Below are 26,173 nucleotides of genomic sequence, written 5' to 3' on the forward strand. Positions count from 1 at the left end.
CATGAGTGTTTACAAATTAATTTGATAAAGACTGTATATAGCCTCATGCTAATTCAGATCAAGAATTTTGGCCCAGACTTATAGAAAAAGTTCTGTTTTCAGAGCTTCGTGGGTTTTGGGACTGTCGGTAAGGAATTATGGGCTTTTGGTATTTTTATCATAGGGTTAAAGTGACACTATGTAAATGAAAGTGACTTTAAGCTATAAATCACTATAACATGCTAATTATTGCAATCACAGTAGCCATTGATGTTATCATTGTAATCAGCCTTTTAAAATAATATTTAAAGGAAAGAATTGAAAATTGGATGTTGCTGCTGTAGGCGTACTTAAATAGATTAGTATTAGAGCGTTTATTGATCTCAGATCATTTAAATTTTTATTAAAGATGATTTAAATGTTGCAGCCTGGATGGCTCAGTGATTTAGCACTGCCTTTAGCCCAGGGCGTGATCCCGGAGACCTGGGATCGAGTCCCACGTCAGGCTCCCTGCATGGAACCTGCTTCTCCCTCTGCCTATGTCTCTCTCTGCCTCTCTCTCTGTCTCTCATGAATAAGTAAATAAAATCTGAAAAAAAAAATTTAAATGGGACTGTTGCCAGAAGGAAAATATGTAAAGTATGAAAAATCTGATCATGTCACTCTTTTCCTTAAAATATCTGTGTCTTCCCATTGCTACCTGCACGTAGCCTTTAACTGGAGTCCTTCCTCTGAATGATGGTATACAGAAAATAATGAGGATTATTTTCTTAATTCTCCCAGGGATAGGTATATAACTACTACCATACTGGATGCATTAGAGATAAATTAATTTGTTACATACAATAGATGCCTTAGGACTTTATTTATTTCTTTATTTGTGAGAGACACAGAGACAGAGGCAGAGACATAGGCAGAGGGAGAAGCAGGCTCCCTGTGAGGAGCCCAGTGTGGGACACCATCCCAGGACCCCGGGGTCACGACCTGAGCCAAAGGCAACCCAGGTGCCTCTGCTTTAGGATATTTATTTATTTATTTATTTATTTATTTATTTATTTATTATAGGCACACAGTGAGAGAGAGAGGCAGAGACATAGGCAGAAGGAGAAGCAGGCTCCATGCACTGGGAGCCCAACATGGGATTCGATCCCGGGTCCCCAGGATCGCGCCCTGGGCCAATGGCAGGTGCCAAACCGCTGCGCCACCCAGGGATCCCTGCTTTAGGATCTTTAGAGCATAATTCTCCCCCAGATTTCTGGTTGACAAAGGCTGGTGAGAATATACAATTCTTAGCATGTTGTGATCTGACCCCTTTTTACTATTTGTAGTCTTGTTTTTTTCCCCATTATACCATATATTTTAGCTGCCTACTTACATTCCTTTACTTAGTGCTTCCTAAACTCTTTTATGTCATACTACACAAAGAAAACAATAATAGACATATATGTCATGTTGGGGTAAACTGGAAAAGAGTTGGGGGCATCTAATGGGATTTTGTGAAAAAAATAAATCACATTCTTATCACATTAATAAAACAATAGATGAGAACTATATGGTCCTTTCAATAGATGCAGAAAAAGCATTTGATGAAGTTGAATATCCATTCATAACAAAAACCCTCCATACATACGTCAACATAATAAATAATAATAAAGGCCATATATGAAAAACCCGCAGCTAGTATCATGCTCAATGGGGAAAAACTGAGAGAACAAATTAACGGTTACCAGAGGAAGGGATGAGCTAAATAGGTGATGAGTATTAAGGTGCCCACTTGTGATGGGCACCCAGTGTTGTATGTGAGTGTTGAATCACTAAATTCTACTCCTGAATCTGTTACACTATCTGTTAACTAACTGGATTTAAATAAAAACTTGGGGGAAAAGCATCACATTTTCTATTACATAATTATAAGCGAAACAAAATGTGAAAGCATTATGGAAATAGTAAATGTTGAATTGTAAAAACTATTAAATGATATCCTTAGCTGGCTTCTATGAGCATACTTTTTATCACGTTTATGTACTTATTTTTTGTACTTATTTTTTATTTTAATTTTTTTTTAAGATTTTATTTATTCATGAGAGACACAGAGAGAAAGAGAGGCAGAGACACAGGCAGAGGGAGAGGCAGGCCCCTCAGAGCCCGATGTGGGACTCGATCCCAGGCCTCCAGGGTCACGCCCTGGGTGGAAGCCCGCGCTAAACCACTGAGCCACCCCGGCTGCCTTGTACTTTTTTTTAAACATAAATACATAATTCCTGACCAAGACTATTTAATGATGATCTCTTTAAATTCTTGTTGCTCTGCATTGACTAGAAGCTATATAAGTAGTTGGTAGCAAATTGCAAGAAAACTTGTTTCTTTTTTTCTGATTAATGGAAATTCCTTTTATGCTGTTAAGTCTTGAAACTTCAGTCTCTTTAAATTTTGCCTCAATGGTGGTAGCATTTAACTGCTTGCTCTTCCTTTTTTTTCATTGACCAATGTAATGTTGAAATTTCTTCCCATATGTGAATGGGTTTCAAATCCAAATGAAGTTTTAAAAAATTGTTGATATCCTTCAAGATTACAGTACTAGTCTTAATTAGGACTCAAATTGCAATATTGACTGTCACTGGTGAATCATCCTAACTGAATTTTTATGAAGCTGAACTATTGCTTTAAATTTATAAACTTTGTAACACTCATTAATATGTTGTAGCATGGTTCATGGAAATTTTTGATTGAGTTCATCCATGTGTTTGAAACTGTCACTTAAATGAGCCATTTTTTTGAAGCCAATTACCAGCCTTCAACAAATCTGTAAAGTGAGAATCACTCACAATGTCAATGCTTATTTTTAACCCATAAACTTTAAAATGAAAGCTTTCCTTTTGAATAAACAACACACTGAGGTATGCAATAGCAGAGAGTTGTATTCCAAACTCATTTCTCAGTGTAAAAACAAAAGTAGTTGGTATTGTAGCAGCTTGGGATTGACTACATTATTCATTTTGAGAACATTATTTAATGTGGAATCTCTATCTATAGGCAAGATTTTGCATTCACGAGCTTCTCTGGGAATAAGAAATAGTGTTACTTGAATTTCAATTTTTTCCAGAATAAACTCTGGTTGTAGAGACTTTATATTTTCTTGTCATAAAATTATACACTATTTCTATAATATTTTGTTTTGAAATCTGGTACTTTTTGCAAGACAATCTATTTTTTGTCATTTCTTTTCAGGTGCTATAATGTCAGTTATTAACTAGATTACTAACTGTAGATTCATTTATCTGCAGTGAAAACTTTAGTAATTTTCTTTTTATTTTTTTAAAATAATTTTCTTGACTAGAGTTGTCTCTGTTTCCTCTCACATTGCCATCAATATACTTACTAATAATATCATATTATTAGTAATAATACACTTACTAATAATATTCTGTCTCCTTTTTTCTCCTTTTTGGTTTATTGATTTAAAATATAGTGTTGGCAGAGTTTTTTCTTTCTTTCTTTTTTTTTTTTTGAAGATTTTATTTTATTTGGGAGAGAAAGAGTGGGGTTTGGAGTGGGCAGAGGGAGAAGAAGAAGCAGACTCCTCGCTGAGCAGGGAGCCCCATTCTGAGCTCAATTCCAGGACCTGGAGATCATGACCTGAGCTGAAGGCAGATGCTTAACCGACTGAGCCACCCAAGCACCCTAGTGTTGGCAGTTTTTATGTGGACTGGTAAATAAGCCGTTCTGCAATTGTGCATTGTTATTTTTCACTTGCAGACTTTTTTTTTTCTAAGTTTATTTATTTAGGGCACCTGGCTGGCTCAGTTGGGGGAGTATGTGACTCTTGATCTCCAGCTTGTGAATTCGAGCCCCACATTGGATGTGAATTACTTAAAAATAAAATATAAAAAAAAAGCTTATTTAAGTAATCTTTATGCCCAACGTGAGGCTTGGACTCATGACCTGAGATTAAGAGCTGCATGCTCTTCCAGCTGAGCCAGTCAGGTCTTCACTTGCAGACACTTTAAAAAGTTAAAATCTTTTGCCTTGTGGTAAGGTACTGGTATTGTTTACTTGGCCCATTACTTTGTGATAAACTTTTCATGCAGAGAGACATTCTGTTTGAAGAGAAGAATTATCAGGGTATGAGAATCATAGTCTGAGATCTGTATTATATTTCTTAACTAGTGATTTAAACTTTTACTTTAATAATTAAAGTTTTCAAAATTCAGTTGCACTGATGCTAGAAGAAAGCATAGCTTATGGATGCCTTGACATTGGTCTTGGCATTGAATTTGTGGATATGACTCCAAAAGCAAAGGCAATAATAGCAAATATAAAGAAGATTGGTTGGTGGTTATCAGAGGGGAAAGTGTGAAAGGAGTCAATTGTATGTTGACAGATGGTATCGAGACTGTTGTGATCACTTTATAGTGTATACAGATTTTGAATTATGTTGGACAGCTAAAACTAATATAATGTTATATATTACTTTTACTTCAAAAAAAAAAACCCCAAAAAACGGGCACGCCTGGGTGGCTTAGCAGTTGAGCATCTGCCTTCGGCTCAGGGCATGATACTGGGATCCGGGATCAAGTCCCACATCGGGCTCCTTGCATGGAACCTGCTTTTTCCTCTGCCTGTGTCTCTGCCTCTCTCTTTCTGTGTCTCAAGAATAAATAAAAATAAATAAAAACTTAAAAAAAAAAAGCCAATAACAAAGAACAGAAAGGAAGAAGAAGGAAAGAAAGAACAAACAAAAAAAATGACAAAATAATTTACATTCTAATAGGGACAATCTAATGTGAGATGGTGATGCAGATGAGGATAATGATAGCAATCATACATACTTAAATGCTAGAAAAATGTGAAAATAAGGGGAAATTAAATAAAAATAAATATTTTACATATCTTTGTAAAACAAAGAACTTCACTAATGATAACCCCATTGTGGCAAAAATAATTATACTACCTGAGATAATCCAAGGGGAAGGCCAGGGGAAGGTTCTACATGATGCCACTTCTACGAAGCCATGTATATACTCTCTCTCTATATATACTATATATACTCTGTACTCTCTAAAAGAATTTAGGAAAAATAAGTATTGTACATGTTTGTTTGCATGTAAATATTTCCAATTATAGCATATAGTATAGAAAACCAAAGATAATATTTTTTTTGCCTTAGATATTTATTCATTCTTTTAAATATGTGTGGTTTGAGTATTTGCCATACATGAGCCACTGTGTTCATATAGGAAATGGAGAGGAATAGGACATAGTGTCTGCCTTTGAGTTGCTCATAATCAAGTCGGGTACGAATCATGTAAATAAATAATAAAATACGTGATAACTGCCTTAAAATAGGTATTTGTCAATTGTTGAGCTGAACAAGAGAAAGGGGTAACCATAGGAACATGGAGCATGTGGGAGGAAAGGTTTTATAACCAAAAGAACATTTCGTGGCTTTGTAGGAAAAGTATAATTCAGTATGTGGAGGAGAAGGACATTCTAGATATGTGCAGAGCATGGACTGTGAAAGAATGTAGTGTCTTTGGGGGAATGATCGGTATTCCTATATTGCTAGGTGTGTGGAAGATGGGAGGAAGGGATAGAGTGGTGGAAGCTAGTTGATAGGAGTCAGTTGAAAGGAGCCTTGTATGCAGGGCTGGTATTAGTCAACTATACTCACCAGTACAAAGATATTGGTTATTAAAATATTGAATCACTTTCATGCAGATTGGTAAATTTTATTGAGAGAATACATTATCTAATGATGTGGTCTAGAGCAATCTGTAGGGGTGGATTATGGGTCCTTACTACCTTGCTGGTGTGGATTAATGTGGCCCTGGAAGTCAAGTAGAGGCTGGTGTGTCAGTGCTTGCCTGATACTCCAAAGTGTCCTGTTGGTGTTGGAGGCAATGAAACAGGCTGCAGTGCAGGTAGTTTTTGTGGCATCATTTTTCTGGGGATGTCCTGAAGCACAGGGGTTTTATGCCCTGTGGGAAACACTGCATTCATATGCTTGTGTGACAATGACATGCAAACAGCATGCCCAACTGCTTTATGCTGCAACAAAGTGCTGCTGGGCACCGAGAACTACTGTCATTTTAATAGAAAGATGTTGGGAAAAGCTTGTTATGATTCTAAATATCAAATCATGGCCCCCTTAAAAAGATTAAGTCAACACTTTCTGAAACTCATTAAGTGATTTGTATATTATTAAAATGACTATGTGAATAATTTGTGCTGCAATTTATTACACGATAAGCAGGATATCTATATGTCTACATGTATAGTTTACTTGAAAAAAGAAAATTCTTTCTAATGTTAATTTATATATCGATTTGTATGTTAATTTCATATGATTGTATTAGTTGTTAAATATTATAATTACCTATTTTTATATGTTATATTAAGAAATTTGAATTTATCTCATGGGTGTGTTTGAGTGTAGTGAAAGGTGTTGAAATAAAAGCTTTGGGCCTATTGTATCAATAAATTCTACTAATTTAGTGTCAGAAAGTCTAATTAGTGTGAGGATTCTCACCAGTGTATTTCAATTGCTACTGCTACTGTCTTGTATTTTGAGATCTTGTGTCTTTATCCTGGATTTGTCCTTTGAATTGCTGCAGAGTACCTCCTAAAAAAGAAAATCACATTTAAATTATTTATTCCCTAGTTTAAAGACCTTGTTAGGCTTCCTCTTGCCTTGGATACAATTTGAACTCCTTACTTTTGCATACGAGGTCTTTCACAGTTTTTCCCCAATCCTTTTTCCTTTCTTTTTTTTTTTTTTTTTAATTTTTTTTTAAAATTTATTTTTGATAGTCACATACAGAGAGAGAGAGAGGCAGAGACACAGGCAGAGGGAGAAGCAGGCTCCATGCACCGGGAGCCCGATGTGGGATTTGATCCCGGGTCTCCAGGATTGCGCCCTGGGCCAAAGGCAGGCGCTAAACCGCTGCGCCACCCAGAGATCCCCCCCAATCCATCTTTCAAGCTTTAACTTCCACCTTTTGTTTTCATAGATCTTTTTTTCTAGCTGTAATAGATTTTCATTATTTCTGCAACACTGAAGTAGAGAAGGGTACACTCTTCTAAGGGAGATATATATGGGATAAATAATTCAGTGAATTAATATACTATATATACTGTATATCCTGAATTATTTGAGATTGGGACCAAATCAGAGGTGCTTTCATTTAAATAGTTACATTAAAATCACCTCTTGGGGGCACCTCAAAGGACACAGTTGGTTAAATGTCCAACTCTTGGTTTTGGCTCGGGTCATGATCTCAGGGTCTTGGGATGGAGCCCTGTGTAGGATCTATGCTCAGCATGGAGTCTGCTTGAGATTCTCTCTCTCTCCCTCTCCTCCTGCCCCTCCCGCTTGTGCTCATTCTCTTTCTAAACTAAATAAATAAAATTAAAAAAAAAATCATGTTTTGAAGAAACTCAGTTACCATTAAGGACATAAAACCCTTACTACTTGTTTTCTTCAACTTTAATAGGAGATCTTATGGAATTGTTTTGGAACACATGCTTCCAATCTGCCACCAGATTTTGCAACAGGAATTTATATAACCATGCCATAGCTCAAACTGTCTCACAATTTACCATATGTTTCAATATTTCCAATGTTTTCAAACACTCCTCTTTCCCACTCTTTCCAGTTTACATTTCTCAGCTTTGTCCTGGCCTTTACCTCGTAGTTCTCATTCATTTCTGTGATTCATGCCTTCCAGTTTAGAGACAGTTCTGTACTGGTTCTCTTTCCTGCACCCTTTGCTAGGCTGTTAACATAATGCTTAATCCTCACTTTTTAGAACTCTTGATCTCAGTACTTGTTTTTATGACTTCGCTACTTGTCTTTTACCTCTGTTTAAAAGTTAACTAGAGTCCGAAACATGATTTAGCATCAGGCTGGCTCCTGTAACTGTATAAGATAGCAGTTCTAGTAAAAATTCCCCATTTATGAATCCTGTTTTTGTTTGGTCAGAATTGAGGGGAGTTTCTATAGTGTAAATCATATAGTTGAGATAGCTTTGTAGAAGTTGCTGGATCTTTATGACTGCAAATATAGCCTTTTCTGCTTATTTTCCTCCTAATCTTGTGTTTCTTTAGCTGATTTCAAGGAGTCAAGGCAGTGCAGTGGGTGTAAGCAGCTGCACTTTCCCGTAAAGGAGAGGCTTTTGCGTAAATCGACTCTGGGTCATAGCCTAATTTGCTAGTTGTATGACCTTGAGCAAGTTACTTAATCTTTGGGACTCTGTTGCTTTATCTTTAAGTTGAGAACAGTAATGCCTGGTTCCTAGGGTTGTGGTAAGATGCAAATATAGTGTACCTGCAGAGGAGAGGCAATAAACATTAATAGGAAAAATAAACATTTTCCTTTTAGGTTACTTTTTCTGCTCCTCGTCTTGTGCTCATCATCCTATCTGAAGTTAGATTCATTTTTTTATATGGAGGTCAATCTTGAGGTTAGCTGAGACTAGAGTGAGAGGAAGTGAGAACATAGGTGAAATGCATCTGGGTATTTGTCCTTGAGCATTTTTTTCACTAACGGATTTTTGAGATTTTTGGTAATAGCAAATTGCCCTCTTGAGGCTAGAAATTTAAAAGTTCATCAGAACTTTTAAAGACTTTTTTTCAGGATCCTTGGGTGGCGTAGTGGTTTGGCGCCTGCCTTTGGCCCAGGGCGCGATCCTGGAGACCCGGGATCGAATTCCACGTGGGGCTCCCGGTGCATGGAGCCTGCTTCTCCCTCTGCCTATGTCTCTGCCTCTCTCCTCTCTTTCTCTCTCTGTGACTATCATAAATTTAAAAAAAAAAAAGACTTTTTTTCATAATATGTAAAAAAGTAATAGTATTTAAAAATTGTTTTGTTTTATAAATTCTGCAAAAAATCTAAGCTCTGCTATGGACTTACCATCTAATTTGACAAGTGTCTATTTCAAGGCTATTCATTACCTTTTCCAAATTTTATCCAAATAGCAGTATTCCTAAATTTATATTAATTCTCTTTTGATCATTCTAGCTATTGAAATCACCATCTTTCAAATACTTTCACGTAAAAGGCTGATTACATTATATAAAAATAGAAAATTCAATGACTATTTTATCTGTTTTTACTTAAGATTAATAGCAATAGTAGACATTTTTTAAAAAGATAAAATTCTGTCTATATATTCTTGTCTCCCTATACAACTCTTCATTTTTACATATTCCCTTACGGTTTTTATTTCTAAGCATCATATGTTTTACATATATGAATTAAGGTGTATATATGATTTTATATTCTGTTTAGTACTTCATTATAAATGTTTTTTACTTAGTAGAATATCCTAGATATTTGTCCATGAATATATTTTCTCAACCATCTATGTTACCACCTGTCACAAGCCAGGCATGTTCAATTATATAGGTTCTCCTTCATTCTAACTTTTAATACTTGCAGAACATTTTGTTTGAATTACAATGAAAAGTTCAACATTCCACTGTTAATTTTTGCTTTATGTTTTGCCTTTATCTCTGCCCTGGCATTAAGTGAAATGTGGGACACAGCCCTATTTCCTGGATTCTAAAATTTTACTCATATCATCAAGCAGCTGAGTTCATAGCATTTCTTTGAGATTGAGGGATAATGATGATGAGGTTTACATACAGTGGATAAGTCAAAAGTGAATTAAACTTTACCACTCTTGAAAATCCTCTGAGCACTTCCCCCAGTGTGTTCCAACTTAGGGCCATATTGTTAGCCCTGCCTTCTTTTACCTTACCCTTTCTTTACTCTTCCATTTCTTCTTCACTCTCCAATTTCTGTTAAAAACACACACACACACACACACACAACATAGCTAACCTGATATCTATAAAAATTAACAGAAATTGGAGAATTCTTTCAGTCTGTTCCTTTGGATTCCCCTTTCCACTTTGAAGTAGCTCCTCAAGGTATTTTTATATAAATATATATCGTTTCTTCCTAAAGAAAAAAAAATCACCAGTATCATTTGGTCAAATAGTTTTTCTCCATTCTGCTGCATAAGTTTTTTCATCAATTGTTTTCAGTTGCTTTTGGTTGGTTGATAGGGAATTTCTTCAGACTGTAAGTTCACTTGGACCTGAATAATATAAAAATGTGGATGAGAGTTTTAATGCTTCTACTTAAGAGAAGGTTGAAGAACACCAGGTTGACATTATAATTAAGTTTCACCAATATTTTTCTTAGGTTTATGGGAGTAGAGTGATAACCTTGATTAACAAACCCTCTGAGGACATAGCACCTCTGCAATAACCTCAGTAAAATAGAAAAAAAACATTAGTCTTGTGAAACAGAATTGTTGTGATTCCTGTGGCCCAAAGACAATGTTCCTGATGACAATGCAGTTTCTATATCTGCCCAAGTTTGGTGATAAAGAGGGTTTGGCCACAGTAAAAGAGTGAACTTTGTGGAACCTATCTTGTATCCTTCCTGGTTTTCCCATTTAATACCATTTACTCATTTGCAAATTACTTTTCCTCATTTGCAAAATAGAGCATCTACTGCTCTCCTACTCCATAATCTTTTCTCCCCAATCTCTAGCACATTAGAAGAATAGTCAATCATGTGTGTTTTCCCAAATGGCAAATAATCAAAAAATAACCTTATACTTCCCAAATGGCTAATAATAAAGTTATAACTGTAACAGGGATTTATTTATAGGTTAAGCTAGATATTAATAAGTTATGTTTATGTGCAGACTGAGGGCAGGAATTGTGTGTGATGTATCATTCTATTACTTTTTTGAAGTTATCACAGTGCCTGGCATGTAGTAGGAGCTCAGTAATGAATTAATGGAGGAATTAAGGACACCTTATTTAAAGAGCTTCAAGGTAAAGGTATGAAGGGGTATAATGTCACAGAACTTTAGAATAGTACAGGCATATCTCAGAAATACTGCAGGTTCCATTCCAGACCCTGCAGTAAAGTGAATTGTTACAGTAATGTGAGTCAAATGAATTTTTTGGTTTCCCAGTACATATAAAAATTATGTCTAATTAATTAAATTATGTCACACTGTAGTCTGTTAAGTGTGTGATAGCATTTTGTCTACAAAAAACAATGTACATGTCTTAATTGAAAAAATATTATTAAAAAATGCTAACCATCATCTAAGCTTTCAGTGAGTTCTAATCTTTTTGCTGATAGAGGGTCTTGCCTCTCTGTTGACGGCTTCGCACTGGTCAGAGTGGTGGTTGCTAAAGGTTGGGGTAATTGGCAGTTTCTTGAAATAAGTCAACAATGAATTCAGTTTGCCACATTGATTGTCTCTTCACGAACAACTTCTCTGTAGCATGTGATGCTGTTCCATAGCATTTTACTCATACTAGTATTTCTTTCAAAATTGAGGTCAGTTCTTTCAAACCTCTTAATGCTTTAATCAACTAAGTTTATGTAATAATCTGAATTTTTTGTTGTCACTTCAACAGTCTTCACGACATCTTCACTAGGAGTAGATTCCTTCTCAAGAAACCAATTTCTTTGCTCATTCAAAAGAAGTGACTCCTCATCCATTCAAGTTTATCACGAGATTGCAGCATTTCAGTCTCATCTTCAGACTCCACTTCTAATTCTAGTTCTCTTGCTATTTCCACCACATCTGCAGTTACTTCCTCCAGTGACGTCTTTAGCCCTTCAAAGTCATCCATGACAGCTGGAATCTACTTCTTCCAAACTCCTGTTCATGTTGATATTTTGACCTCTTCCCATGAGTCACAAATGTTTGTAATGGCATCTAGAATGGCAAATCTTTTACAGAAGGTTTTTAATTTATTTTGTCTAGATCCATCAGCAGCTTGCTGTAATAATAGGTAGAGTAATGTGTCAGAATAGCTGCCTATTTATGGCAACTGTAGCCTTATATAGAATGTATTTCTTTTTTTGAAAGATTTATTTACTTATTTCAGAGAGAGCGAGCATGGGAGTGAAGTGGGGGGGATATTGTGGTAGCGGGTATGAAAATGATGTTAATCTTGTACATTTGTATTAGAGCTCTCGGGTGATCAGGTACATTGTCAGTGAACTGTAATATTTGAAAAGAATCTTTTTTTGTTGAGCAGTGGGACTCAAATATGGGCTTAAAATGTGTAGTAAATCCTATTGTCAACAGATGTGCTGTCATCCAGTTTTTCTTGTTCCATTTTTTATCATGGACAGAATAGATTTAGCATAATTCTTGAGGGCCTTAGGATTTTTTGAGTGGTAAATGAACTTTGGCTTCAACTTAAAGTCAGTTGTGTTAGTCCCTAACAAAGTGTTAGCTTGCCATTTGAAGCTTTGAAGCCAAGCATTGACTCTCTGGCTATGAAAGTCCTACATGGCATCTTCTTTAATATAAGGCTGTTTCATCCACAAAATATGTTGTGTAGTGTAGCCACCTTCATTAATTATTTAGCTAGATCTTCTCAGTAACTTGTAGCTTCTATATCAGTACTTGCTGCTTTACCTTGCATTTTTTTGTTATGGAGCAGTTTCTTTACTTAAACTTCATGACCCAACCTCTTAATTATAATGCTAGCTTCAGACTTTTCCTCTGCAGTTCCCTCACCATTCTGCCTTCAAAGAATTGAAGAGAGTGAGGGCCTTGCTCTGGGTTAGGTAGGCTTTGGCTTATGGGAATGTTAGTTTCATCTTCTGTCAAGGCCACTAAAATTTTTTCCATATCAACAATAAAGCTGTTTCACTTTCTTACCATTTTTGTGTTCGCTGGAGTAACAATTTCCTTCAGGAATGTTTTATTTGCATTCACAATTTGGCTAACTTGGCACAAGAGGCCTACTTTGTGGCCAATCTCAGATATTTTGACATGTCTTCCTTTCCCTAAGCCTAATCATTTCTAGCTTTTAATTTAAAGTGAGAGATGTGTAACTTTCCTTTCACTTGAAACAGTAGAGGCCATTGTAGGCTTATTAATTAGACTAATAAGTTTGAAATATTGTGAGACCAAAATGTGACACAGAGACATGAAGTGAACAAATGCTATTGGAAAAGGGCACCAATAGAATTGATTGATGCAGGTTGTCACAAACCTTAAATTTGTAAAAAATACATTATCTGTGAGGGGCAATAAAGTGAAGCATAATAAAAACAAAGGTACTCCTGGGGGTGCCTGGGTGTCTCAATCAGTTTAGTATCTGCCTTCGGCTCAGATCATGATCTCAGGGTTCTGGGATCGAGTCTTGTGTTGGGCTCCTTACGCATTGGGGAGTCTGCTTCTCCCTCTCCCTCTCCCTCTGCCCCTCTGCCCCTCTCCATTGCGCTCTCTCTTAAATAAATAAATAAAATCTTAAAAAAGAGGTATGCCTGAAAATCTGAATGAACATTATTATTAAAAAGACATATAGCTGGGTAACAGGTACATGAAGACATGCTCTTCATCATTAATCATCGGGGAAATGCAAATCAAGACCACAATGAGATATGACCTCACACTTGTCAGAGTGGCTAAAATCAAAGAGAAATAAGTGTTGGTGAGGATGTGAAGAAAAAAGACACTTTGTATACTGTTGGTGTACAACAAAAAGTACAAAATAAGTGTACTTTTTTTTTAGTAGTATAGTTGACACACAATGTTACATTAATTTCAATTAATGATTTGACAATTTTATACATTATGCTATATTCACCACAAGTAGAGTTACCGTCTGTCCCACTAAATCGCTTTTAGGATATCATTGACTATATTCCTTATGCTCTGCTTTTTTTATTTTTATTTTTATTTATTTATGATAGTCACACAGAGAGAGAGAGAGAGAGAGAGGCAGAGACACAGGCAGAGGGAGAAGCAGGCTCCATGCACCGGGAGCCCGATGTGGGATTCGATCCCGGGTCTCCAGGATTGTGCCCTGGGCCAAAGGCAGGCGCTAAACTGCTGCACCACCCAGGGATCCCTATGCTCTGCTTTTTACTCCCATGACTTTTACTCTTCCATAACTGGAAGCCTGTATCTTCCTTTCCCTTTCACCCATTTTGCCTAGTCTTCCAGTTGCTACCCTCTGGCAACCTTCAGTTTATTTATAGTGTTGATTCTGCTTTTTGTTTGTTTTTTATTTTTTAGATTCCACTTATGAATGGAATCATATAGTATTTGCCTTTCTCAGTCTGACTTATTTAACTTAACATAATATCCTCTAGGCCCATCCATGCTGTCCCAAATGGCTAATCTCATCCTTTTTTATGGCTGTGTAATATTCCATTGTATATATATACACCACATTTTCTTCATTCATTTGTCTACTGATGGATACTTAGGTTGCTTCTGTGTCTTCACTATTGTAAATGAAATTGTAATAAACATAGGGGTGCATGTATCTTTTCAAGTTAGTGTTTTCATTTGGGTAAATATCCAGTAGTGGACTTACTAGGTCATATGATATTTCTATTTTTATTTTATTTTTTTGAGGAACCTCCATACTGTTTTCCATAGTAGCTATAACAATTTACATTCCTACCAACAGTGCATGAAGGTTTCTATATATTCTTGCCAATACTTCTTGTTATGATAAGTATAATCTTTATCCCCTTTACCTATATATCTGTTCAGCCACTTCAGGTAACCATCAGTTTGTTCTCTAAGAGCCTGTTTTTCCTTTGTTCCTTTGTTTAGTTTTTTAAATTCCATATATGAGTGAATTCATATGGTATATTTTTTTCTCTAACTTATTTCCCATTACGTTATATGCTCTGGGTCCATCCATGTTGTTGCAGATGGGTACATTTCATTCTTTATATGGCTGAATAATATTCCTTTTTTTTAAAAGATAACTTAAAATTTTTTTTAAAAGATTTTATTTATTTATTTGAGAAAGAGAGATAGCCAGAGAGAGCGAGAGAGAGAGAGCATAGTCAGGAGGAGGAGCAGGCTCTGCACTGAGCAGGGAGCCTGATGGGGGCTTTGATCCCAGAACCCTGGGATCATGACCTAAGCTGAAGGTAGACACTTAACCTGTTGAGCCACCCAGGTGCCTCAGTATTCCATTGTGTATATATATACCACAACTTCTTTATCGGTTCATCTATTGATGGATGCTTGGGTTGCTTCCATATCTTGACTATTGTAAATAATGCTGCAGTAAGCATAGCGGTGCATATATCTTTTCAAATTAGTGTTTTTTTTTCCTTTTGGTAAATAGTAATGGAATCATTTGATCATATAGTATTTCCATTTTTGAAGAACCTCCATACTGTTTTCCACAGTAGCTGCACCAGTTTGCATTCCCAACAGTGCACAAGTGTTTCTTTTTTCCACATCTTTGCCAACATTTGTTTCTTGTGTTGTTGCTTTTAGCCATTCTGACAAGTGTAACATGATATCTCATGTGGTTTTTATTTGAATTTCCCTGATGATGAATGATGTTGAGTATCTTTTCACATGTTTGTTGGCCATCTGTAAGTCTTCTTTGGAGAAATCTCTGTTCATATCCTCTGCCCATTTTTTAATTGGATTATTTGTTTTTTGGTGTTGAGTTGTACAAGTTCTTTATGTATTTTGGATACCAGTCCCTTACTGGATACGCCATTTGCAAATATCTTTTCCCATTCAGTAGTTGTCTTTTAGTTTTGTGGATTGTTTCCTTTGCGGTGCAGGACTTTTTATTTTGATGTAATACTAAAAGTTTATTTTTGCTTTTGTTTCCCTTGGCTTCAGAGACATATCTAGAAAAATGTTGCTATGGCTGATGTTAGAGAAATTACTGCCTGTACTCTCTTCCAGGATTTTTGTGGTCTCAGGTTTCACATTTAGGTCTTTAGTCCATTTTGAATTTATTTTTGTGTATGGTGTTAAGAATGTGGTCCAGTTTCATTCTTTTGCATGTAGTGTCCAGTTTTCCTATCACCATTTGTTGAGAGACTGCCTTTTCCCCATTGCATATTCTTGCCTCCTTTGTGGGAGAATTGACCATTATCATTCTGAGCTCTCTATTCGGTTCTGTTGATCTGTGGGTCGTCTGTTTTGTGCCAGTACCATTACTGCTTTGAGTACTATAGCTTTCTAGTATATCTTGAAATCAGGGATTGTGATACTCCAGTTTTGTTCTTCTTTCTCAATATTGCTTTGACTATTCAGGATATTTTATGGTCCCATAAAATTTTGTATTATATATTCTAGTTCTGTGAAAAATGCTGTTGGTATTTTGATAGGGATTGTATTAAATGTTTAGATTGCTTTGGGTGGTATGGACATCTTAACAATATTCTTATAATCCATAAGCATGGGATATCTTTCCATTTGTGTTGTCTTCAATTTCTTTCATCAATGTTTTATAGTTTTCAGAGTACAGGTCTTTTACCTCCATGGTTAAGTTTCTTCCTAGATATTTTATTAGTTTTGGTGTAATTGTAAATGGGATTGTTTTCCTAATTCCTCTTTCTACGACTTCATTATTAGAGTATAGAAGTGCAGTGGGTTTCTGTATATTTATTTGGTATCTTGGGACTTTATTCATTTATCAGTTCCAGTTGTTTTTTGGTGAAGTCTTTAGGGTTTTCTGTATATAATGTCATCAGCAAATAGTGAATATTTTATTTCTTCCTTAGTAGTTTGGATGCCTTTTCCTTCTGTTGTCTGATTGTTGTTGTGGCTAGGGCTTCCAGTACTATGCTGAATAAAAGTGCAGAGAGTCGACATCTGTGTCTTAATCCTGACATTAGGGGAAAAGCTCTCAGTTTTTCACCATTGAGTATGATGTTAGCTGTGGGTTTTTAAAATATGGCCTGTATTATGTTGAGGTATGTTTTCTCTAAAGCTGCTTTGTTGAGGGTTTTTATTATGAATAGATGTTGTACTTTGTTGAATGCTTCTTCTGCATCTATTGAAATGATCATATGGTTTTTATCAAACTTCGTTTTGTTGATGTAATTTATCATGTTTGATTTGCAAATAAGGAATGACTCTCGCTTCCAGGAATAAATCCCACTTGACTGTGGTGAATGATTTTTTTTAATGTTGAGCATTTTGTTGAGGATTTTTGTATCTACGTTCAGAGATATTGACCCGTAGTTCTCCCTCTTTTTTTTTTTTTTTTTGGTAGTGTTTTTATCTGGTTTTCATATCAGGGTAATAATGCTGGTCTCATGAATTTGGAAACTTTCCATACACTCCTATTTTTTGGAATACTTTGAAAAGAGTACTTTTAACTCTTCTTTAAATGTTTGGTAGACTTCACCTGTGAAGTCATGTGGCCCTGGACCTTCATGTGTTGGGAGTTTTCAAATTACTGATGTGATTTCATTGCTGGTAATTGGTCTGTTCAAATTATCTTTCTTCCTTTTTTTTTTTTTTTTTTTAATATTTATTTATTTATGATAGTCACACAGAGAGAGAGAGAGAGAGAGAGGGGCAGAGACACAGGCAGAGGGAGAAGCAGGCTCCACGCACCGGGAGCCCAACGTGGGATTCGATCTCGGGTCTCCAGGATCGCGCCCTGGGCCAAAGGCAGGCGCCAAACCGCTGCGCCACCCAGGGATCCCTATCTTTCTTCCTGATTCAGTTTTGGGAGGTTATATATTTCTAGGAATTTATCCATTTATTTTTTTATTTTTTTATTTTTTTATTTTTTTTTTATATTCATTTCTTCTAGGTTGTCAAATTTGTTGGCATATAGTTTTTCATAATATTCTCTCATAATCCTTTGCATTTCTGTTGTGTCAGCTATTCTCCCTCTTTAATTTCTGATTTTATTTGAGTCCCCTTTTCTCTCTCTCTCTCTTTTTGATGCATTTGGCTAGGGATTTATCAATTTTGTTGATCTCAAAGAACCAGCTCCTGGTTTTATTGATCTGTTCTGTTAATTGTTGTTGTTGTTTCACTTATTTCTGCTTTAGTATTTATTTTCTTCATTCTGCTGGTTTTAGGTTTTGTTTGTTCTTTTTTCAAACTCCTTTAGGTGTAAAGTTAGTTGTTTATTTGAGATTTTTTTTTTTTTTTTTTTTTTTTTTTTGGTTCTTGAGGTAGAGCTACATTACTATAAACTTTCCTCTTAGAACAGTTTTTGCTGCATCCCAAAGACTTTGGACTATTATGTTTCATTTTCATTTGTCTCCATGTATTTTTAAATTTCCTGTTTGATTCTTAGTTGACCTATTCATTGTTTAGTGGCATGTTACTTAACCTCCATGTATTTGTGGTCTTTCCACATTTTGCCTTGTAGTTAATTTTTTTTAAAGATTTTATTTATTTATTCATGAGAGACACAGAGAGAAAGAAAGAGGCAGAGACACAGGCAGAGGGAGAAGCAGGCTCCAGCAGGGAGCCCGACGTGGGACTTGATCCTGGGACTCCAGGATGACGCCCTGGGCTGAAGGTGGCGCTAAATCACTGAGCCACCTGGGCTGCCCTCTTGTAGTTAATTTTTAGTTTTCATAAAATTGTGGTTGGAAATGATGCATGACAACTCCACTCTTTTTGAATTTGTTGAGACTTGCATTCTGGCCTGACATGTAATCTGTTCTGGAGAAGATTTCATGTGCACTTGAAAAGAATGTGCATTCTGCTGTTTTAGGATGGAATGTTCTGAATATATCTGTTAGGTCCATCTGGTCCAATGTGTCATTCAAAGCCACTGTTTTCTTGTTGATTTTCTGTTTGGATTATCTGTCCATTGATGTAAGTGGAGTGTTAAAGTCCACTACTATTGCCGTATTACTATCAATTATTTACTTTATGTTTGTTATTAGCTGCTTTGTGTATTTGGGGGCTGGGTGCTAAATATTAACAATTGTTATATCTTCTTGTTGGATTGTCCCCTTTATGATTATATAGTACCCTTCTTTGTTTCTTGTTATAGTCTTTGTTTTAAAGTTTAGTTTGTCCAATGTATGTATTGCTGCTCTGCTTTATTTTGAAATCCATTTGCATGATAAATGTTTCTCCATCCCCTTACTTTCAATCTGCAGGTCTGTAGGTCTGAAATGAGTCTCTTATAGGTAGCATATATATGAGTCTTGCTTTTTTATCCATTTCATCACTCTATCTTTTGATTGGAGCACTTATTCCATTTACATTCCAACATTCCAAGTAATTATTGATATGTATATACTTTACCATTTTGTTACTTGTTTTATAGTTGTTTTTATAGTTCTCTTCTGTTCCTTCTCTTTTGCTCTCTTCTCTCATGGTTTGCTGGCTTTCTTTAGTGATGTATTTGGATTCCTTTCTCTTTATTTTTTGCTTATTTGTTAATCAGTTTTTGATTTGTGATAACCATTTAGGTTTACATTTAACATGCATATAATAGTTTATATAAATTTGATGGTAGCTTAAGTTCGAACCCATTCTAAAAGCACTAAATTTTTACTCCTCTCCCTCTTGTTTTAGGTATATAATGTGATATTTTACATGCTTCTATTTTGTGAAACTTTTATTGATTTTTATAGATATGCTTAGCTTTATTATTTTTGTGCTACCTACTTTTCTTACTCTTGCGTATGGTCTTTCTTCTCTATTCAGAGTCCCCTTTAACATTTCTTGTAGGGCTGGTATAGTGGTCATGAATCCCTTTAACTTTTGTTGGTCTGGGAAACTCTCTATCTTTCCTATTCTGTTAGATAGATAGAGAATTCTTGGTTGATTTTTTTCTTTTTCCTCTCAGCACTTTAAACATATCATGCCACTTCTGGCCTGCAAAGTTTCTGCTGAAAAATAAGCTGATAGCCTTACTGAGTTTCCCTTTTTTGTAGCTATTTTCTTTGCTTTCGCCACGTTTAAAATTCAGTTTATCACTACTTTTGCCACTTTAGTTACTATGTGTCTTGGTGTGGATCATCTTGGACTGATTTTGTTGGGGGCTTTCTGTGCCTTCTGGATGCCTTCAGGATCTGGATTCCTGTTTCCTTCCCTAGATGTTTTCAGTTACTATTTCTTCAGATATATTTTCTGTCCCCTTTTCTCTCTCTTCCCCCTCGGGGATCTGCAATGCAAATGTTATTATGCTTAATGCCCTTAATCTGATTCATTTTTTATTGCTCTTTATCTTTGCCCTGTTCAGCTTGATTGCTTTCCATTATTTTGTCCTCCAAGTCACAGATCCATTCTTCTACTTCCTCTACCATTTATTCCCTCTACTGTATTTTTAATTTCAATTATTGAGTTCTTCATCTCTGATTGGTTATTTTTTATGTTTTCTATCTCTTTGTTGATGGTATCATGAAGTCCTCCTCTCTGAAGTCTAGTGAGTATTTTTATGACCATTATTTAAAATTCAGTGTGGCCTCTTCTCTACTATTAGCTGTGGAGAGTCATTTTACCAGTCTTCAGGTTGTTTTCTGGGTTATTTACAGTGATGTGGATGTTATCTGGTCTATCTTTGGAATGAAGTGGGGCTAAAATCTTTCTGTTCTGCCAACTTCCCTGGAATCCCTGTATTAGAAATACTTTAAAATCTGACCTTGTAGGTAAATCCGAATTAGTCATTTTGGTGTAGCCAAAAATCAAGATATGCTCTGTATGTGGTTGTATGAGAGAGAGAAAGATGGGGAAAGTGCCTGAGAAATGGTTTACTCTTCATTATAGAGGTGAAAGAATGGATATCTTGAATCTCTAGTATTTTAAGTTAATGTATTCCTTGCCAAACTGTGCATGTTCCACCCTCAATTTTAGATTGAGTATCAACTCACTGTCCACCTGTTATTTGCTGAAGGAAGATGTGATTGACTTTGATTCCAGCCACTTTTCTGGAAGAAGAGGGAGGGCATGAGACAAGAAAGTATGTGTGGAACATAGGTTCTGTAGGAGGATCTTGCCCAAGGACTGAAAGGGACTTTGTGCATGTATACATACTTTTGTGTATGTGTGCGTGTTTGTGTATATATGATCAGGTAGGAATGAGTCATTCTGTGACCATTAGTTATTTTCCTTATGTCTGTGTTGAATAAGGAAATTAGATAAGTTGAGGATGGATTAGTAGGTAGGAGCTAGAGTAGAGAGGGACTTACATGACACAGCAGAGAATTTGGTTTTATTATAAATATAATGACAATTTAAAAGAGATAGATTGAGCGGTATGATGTGGGGTAAGTGATGGTGGGGTTTTTGAAGTGCAGCAGGGGAGGTTACCCTTGGAGCCCAGGAGCCTGTACTTCTAATGATGTAGAAAGGCTGTAGTCTTGTGGAGGATGCTGGACTCACCTCGGAGGATGCTGGAGCCTGTAGTCACTCTTGTTGCTGGTGCTTGTGCTGCTGCTGCTACTACTCCTGGATCCAGAGCCCATGATTAATCTTGCTGAGCTCCCTAGAATATTTGTTTCTACCCCTGCAGGAACTAGAAAGAGAAAGAAAAAAAATAAAACGGTTTCTCTTCCCCTGCCATCTAATTTTCCAGTATGTCCCAGTAGCAGAACTTAATTAGAAACCAGCCATCAAGAGAGTGGCTTACTGTACATCATGAGAAATGTAGTCTGTATAGGGTTCTAGCCCCCTGAAATCAAAGGAGAGCATGGAAGGGCAGGAATGGAACTGAAAGCCAAAAAAGACAAGCACAGAGAGAAGTTATAAAATACTCATTCTTGAATCATAATAGAGAAAAGGAACATTTTGCAATTTTTCTGAGTAATGCAAGATGCTTTTTTTCATTTTCTTCTAGTTGTAAGAAAGGTTAGAAAGACTGATTGAAAACCTTTGAAAGTTAGATTTATCATTAGGGTATATTAATTTTAAGCAACAAAATGGTCCCTGGTTCACTTAAGAGAAAACACATTTATTATAAGGATATTGGATAGTGCTCAGAAATATGAACTATCTAGTCTCTGGATAAGAAATTGGAGTAAATCTGGATCGCTAGTTTGTAGAAACTAATGAATGGCCTGCTTAAAGTGCTATTTGCTGTTTGTATGGCTCAGCATCATTATTTTCCACTTAAGGTTTACATTTACCAATAGAGAGGCAGTCTGGTCTACCTTTAGTTCGTTGCCCATTGTGGAGTTGAGCAGTTGGGACAGAGACCGTATGTGGCACTCTTTCACTTTGAACTACTGCTTGATTCACTACAAATTGCAGTGATGCAATTAAAACTGAACAGCATTTTGGGTGCCATGCATACTGCTGTACTGTGATATTTATTTGTTTTATTTTTTACTTACCAGTGGTATACTCATCATGTCAAAACAAGAAAAGTAGACTTCAAGTATGCTTTTAAAACACAGTGCAGTGTTGGATTGTTAGCCAATTAGATAACAAAGCATTGTGTTTATTATGTGTTGACACTGTAGTTACACTAAAAGAATACAATATATATTGATGTCACCATACTAAGTACCCAACACAATATTCCCATTAGGGAAAATTAGAAATTTAAAATGGAGTATTCATTATAGCAGAATTTCTTAACAAAAGTAAAAAATGAAAATGAGGCTTCAATCAAAGAAAGTTGCCAACTGGCTCATCTGTTAGCCAGTCCATTTACCATGATAAGTTAATTAAATCACATTTTATTGTAGCAGATGAAAAAATGTGTCCAGAGAAAATAAACTTGTTGAAGACTATTAAGCTTCTCCATGAGAATGGTTTCTCAGAGTTGAGGACATTAGGAACAACATCTTACAGTCAATTAAAAAACAAGGCTAATGATTTTGAGTGGTTTTCCATGGCTTTTGCTCAGTTGACAGATGTTCTGGATAATGCTCTGTTTTTGTTTATTTGAGGAGTCAATACTGAGTTTGAAGTGACTGAAGAATAAGGTTCTTCTTCTAATAAGAAGTCAGTGTGGAACAACTAGAGGCAAGAACATTTCAAAGAATTTGAGGAAATTCAGTACAACTTGAAATGGAATTGGCTAAGATGTGTTAAGATTGATGATGACAAAAATATGTATGGAGTAGAAAAAGACGAGGTTGGACACATTTTCAAACCTTGTGAAAGTATAAATTATTTAAAACTCATGGTTAGTCATTGTGTTATGGTTAGTACTTTGTAGGAAATACTTTGAATTATTAGTTAGCCATTGTGTCATGGTTAGTACTTTGTAGGAAATACTTTGAATTATCATGGATTATTGAATTGGTATTGTCAAAAGTAAACCATTCCCTCTTGTGAATTTAACCATCAGTTCTATGTATTTTTCATCAGAAATAGAAACTGAATATCATGACTTGGTCTCTTACATAGAAGTTTGATGGTTTAGAAGTGGTAAAATTTTATACAGGTTTTTGAACTCAGGGCCAACATTGAACTGTCTTTGCATAAGAAAAATACCCTTAACCAGTGTTCTTGAACATTGAATGGCTTTGGAAATTTGTTTTTGTATTGATCATTTCTGAGTTCAACTTATAATTACAAAGCAAATGTATGCTTATTTGTGGAACTTATACTGTGGTAAAGTCATTTTAACTTCAATGACCACTTATTTTTATCATGAATAATTTCATCTGCTTTATATGCTTCTCATGCTGTCAAAATTAAAATAAGTAGCAAGGTCTCTAATCCTACACAATTTTCAGTGAATGTATTTTCTCAGCTCAAACTATGGTTCCAATAGCATTTTTCAGACTTTGATGCAAATGCAAAATAAAAATATTATGTATTTAAAAAATCCATTTAATTGTGCAGTTAAAGAACTACTGCTCAACCGCAATCAGCAATGTAATGGCATGCTAAAAGACAAACACCAGGAGAAGAATATAATTCAACTCTAGAAGTGTCCTCTAAGTGATGCATGTGCTTGGTATCACTACTTGGAACTTCTTATCTGTATGAGAAGACATTTCTTTTTTAAAAATTTTTTTATAAATATTTATTTGAGAGAGAGAGCACGAGCACAAAGGGGGAGGGGCAAAGGGAGAGGAAGAAGCAGACTCCCCACCAAGCAGGGAGCCCTTGATCCCAGGACTCCAAGATTATGACCTGAGCCAAAGGCAGACACTTAACTGACTGAGCCACCCAGACACCCCAAGACATTTTTTGTAATATTTTATTTATTTATTCATGAGAGACAGAGAGAGAGACAGAGACAGAGAGAGAGAGAGAGAGAGAGAGAGAGAGAGAGGCAGAAACACAGGCAGAGGCTCCATGCAGGGAGCTCCACGTGGGACTCGCTCCTGGGATCTCAGGATCATGCCCTGGGCCAAATGCAGGCACTAAACCACAGAGCTACCCAGGGATCCCCACACCCCAAGACATTTCTAAGTTGAAATTCATGAAATCATATTACCGATCAGCATTAATGAAGAACATTTGCATTTAATTTGAACAATTTGGAGTTCTAACTTTGAATCCCAACTCAGCAAAGATATTATACTACCCCAAAAGAATTCCGTTACATTCTTACTAATGGACCTATATTATTACACTCAATTATTTGAATTTTGTCAATAAGAAATTTGTGGAAATGTATTTTCTCTCTTATATTAGTAGTACATATTATTCTTAATTTTGCCTTTTGGCCTGATGCTGGCAGGCCAGGTCCAGGGACCAGGAGGGTCCCACAGGACCAGTCAGAGGAGGTCTTGGCTTTGCATAGGATAGAAATCAAACACAAGTAAGCAGGAAGTGAGAGCAGAATTTATTGAATATGGAGAGAGAGCAGATATAGACAGAGCCTCCGGGAGACTGGGAAAGGAAAGAAGCATGGTTTCATCATTGTTCAGGGTCCGGGTTTTTTGTTTTTGTTTTTTCGAGGATGGTGGTCTGGTGTATGTGTCCTCTCAGCATCCAGGAACTGGTTACAACAGACAAGGGCCCGGGTGGAGCCAGGAATACTCATATGATGGCTTCATCCAGTCATTCTCACCTGGTCCTTCCTTAGATATTATCTATTCTAGAGAAATCATTAACTCCTGTTCCTTAGGAGGTATGCTATTTGCATTACAAGGCATTTTTTTTTTAAAGATTTTATTTATTCATGAGAGACACAGAGAGAGAGAGATTGAGAGAGAGAGGCAGAGACACAGGCAGAGGGAGAAGCAGGCTCCATGCAGGGAACCCAATGCAGAACTGGATCCTGGGACTCCAGGATCACAACCTGAGCCAAAGGCAGACACCCAGCCACTGAGCCACCCAGGCATCCTGTATTACAAGGCGTGTTAAAGTGGTGTGGGGGTGTGGGTCCTAGCAAGAATAGAAGCAGGAAAAGATGCAAAAGCAGATTTAAATGGAGTCCTGTAGTTTGCCTATCTCAGACCCAACACAACCTAAAATATTTCCCATCTGGCATTTTACAGAAAAGGTTTGCTTTCAGTCAGGCAAGTAAATACCAGTAGATACTAACTTGAAATCTGTACCTTGTGTTGGTTTTCTCCTTTGTGTGATCAAGAGGAATTTTTTTCTCTTTAGCTTGGAAGTCCATTTTACTATTACCTCCTTCTGGCTAAAGGATTTTTTGGAGGAAACTTTGAATGTAAATTGTTTCCAACTTACGAATGTAATTATACATGATCTCAACATTATCACATAATTTTTGGCATCTTTTGCAAAGTATGGACCAGCCAGAAACAACTGTAAACTATGGACTAGAACTAGAACAACTATCTTCATCTTTAGTTCTGAAAGTCAGAGCTCTTTTCTCCCAATGAAATCTTATCCTAGCATTATGAGATCACAGTCTATCTAGAGATTAGGCTAGTAGAAGTAGACTAGATGTGGAGGGGTAGTATAAATGCTTCCTTCTCCTTTCTAGTGTAGTTTACCAGTTCATCCTTAATGACTTCTATATAGTATAGCAATGAGCTAGCTACACTGCCTGAAAAGCCTTATCTGCACCCATATTCTAAACTTTTGACTCTAATATTAGAAACTTCCAAGAGCCTTGTTCATAAGTGTGATTATTTATTCCTAAGTAGCATATCAGGCTCAAATATTTCTCCAGGAAAAAAAAATATTTCTCCAGGATTTTAATATTATAATGTTTAACTCTATCATTGAGGTGATCGCAGCCAAAAGAACTGCTCTGAGTACCCACAGAGCTTTGTCAGCTTTCAACATTACTCTTTGGCAAGATTCCAGGAGCCAGTGGTGAATCTTGGCTATCTGGTCCTCTACACTTTCCGTTCATGCCAAATAGGCAACAATTTGGTGCATTTTGATTAATGATAGGTTTAGCAAGAGTTAGGCTTTCAGGTACTCAATGTGACAAGATGAGTAGAACAATTTCTGAATACTGTAAGCTGAGTGAGGGAGAGAATGTGAAAAGGCTCAGAGAGCAAAGTTTAGGAAGGAACTAAAATGTATAGAGTCTCAGACACTGG

The 26,173-nt window shown here is 36.2% G+C and overlaps 1 protein-coding gene and 1 long non-coding RNA gene across 41 annotated transcripts in view; one reads left to right on the plus strand and one right to left on the minus strand.

Annotated features, from left to right (window-relative positions):
- Positions 1-26,173, plus strand: part of RIMS2 (regulating synaptic membrane exocytosis 2) — a 580,692-nt gene that overhangs the window by 13,333 nt on the left and 541,186 nt on the right. The gene's annotated exons all lie outside the window — the stretch shown is intronic.
- LOC144283143 (uncharacterized) overlaps positions 5,196-26,173 on the minus strand; it is a 33,215-nt gene continuing 12,237 nt past the window's right edge. The window contains exons 3-5 of one of the 3 annotated variants that reach the window (XR_013351499.1): positions 21,126-21,258; positions 9,824-10,082; positions 5,196-6,601 (exon numbers count right to left, since the gene is read on the minus strand). This is a non-coding gene — a long non-coding RNA (uncharacterized LOC144283143). The remainder of the gene's footprint in view (positions 6,602-9,823; positions 10,083-21,125; positions 21,259-26,173) is intronic. The other 2 variants (XR_013351500.1, XR_013351498.1) reach the window with 2 other exon arrangements.

This window comes from Canis aureus, chromosome 14 (assembly GCF_053574225.1).
Source record: "Canis aureus isolate CA01 chromosome 14, VMU_Caureus_v.1.0, whole genome shotgun sequence".
NCBI classification, from domain to species: domain Eukaryota; kingdom Metazoa; phylum Chordata; class Mammalia; order Carnivora; family Canidae; genus Canis; species Canis aureus.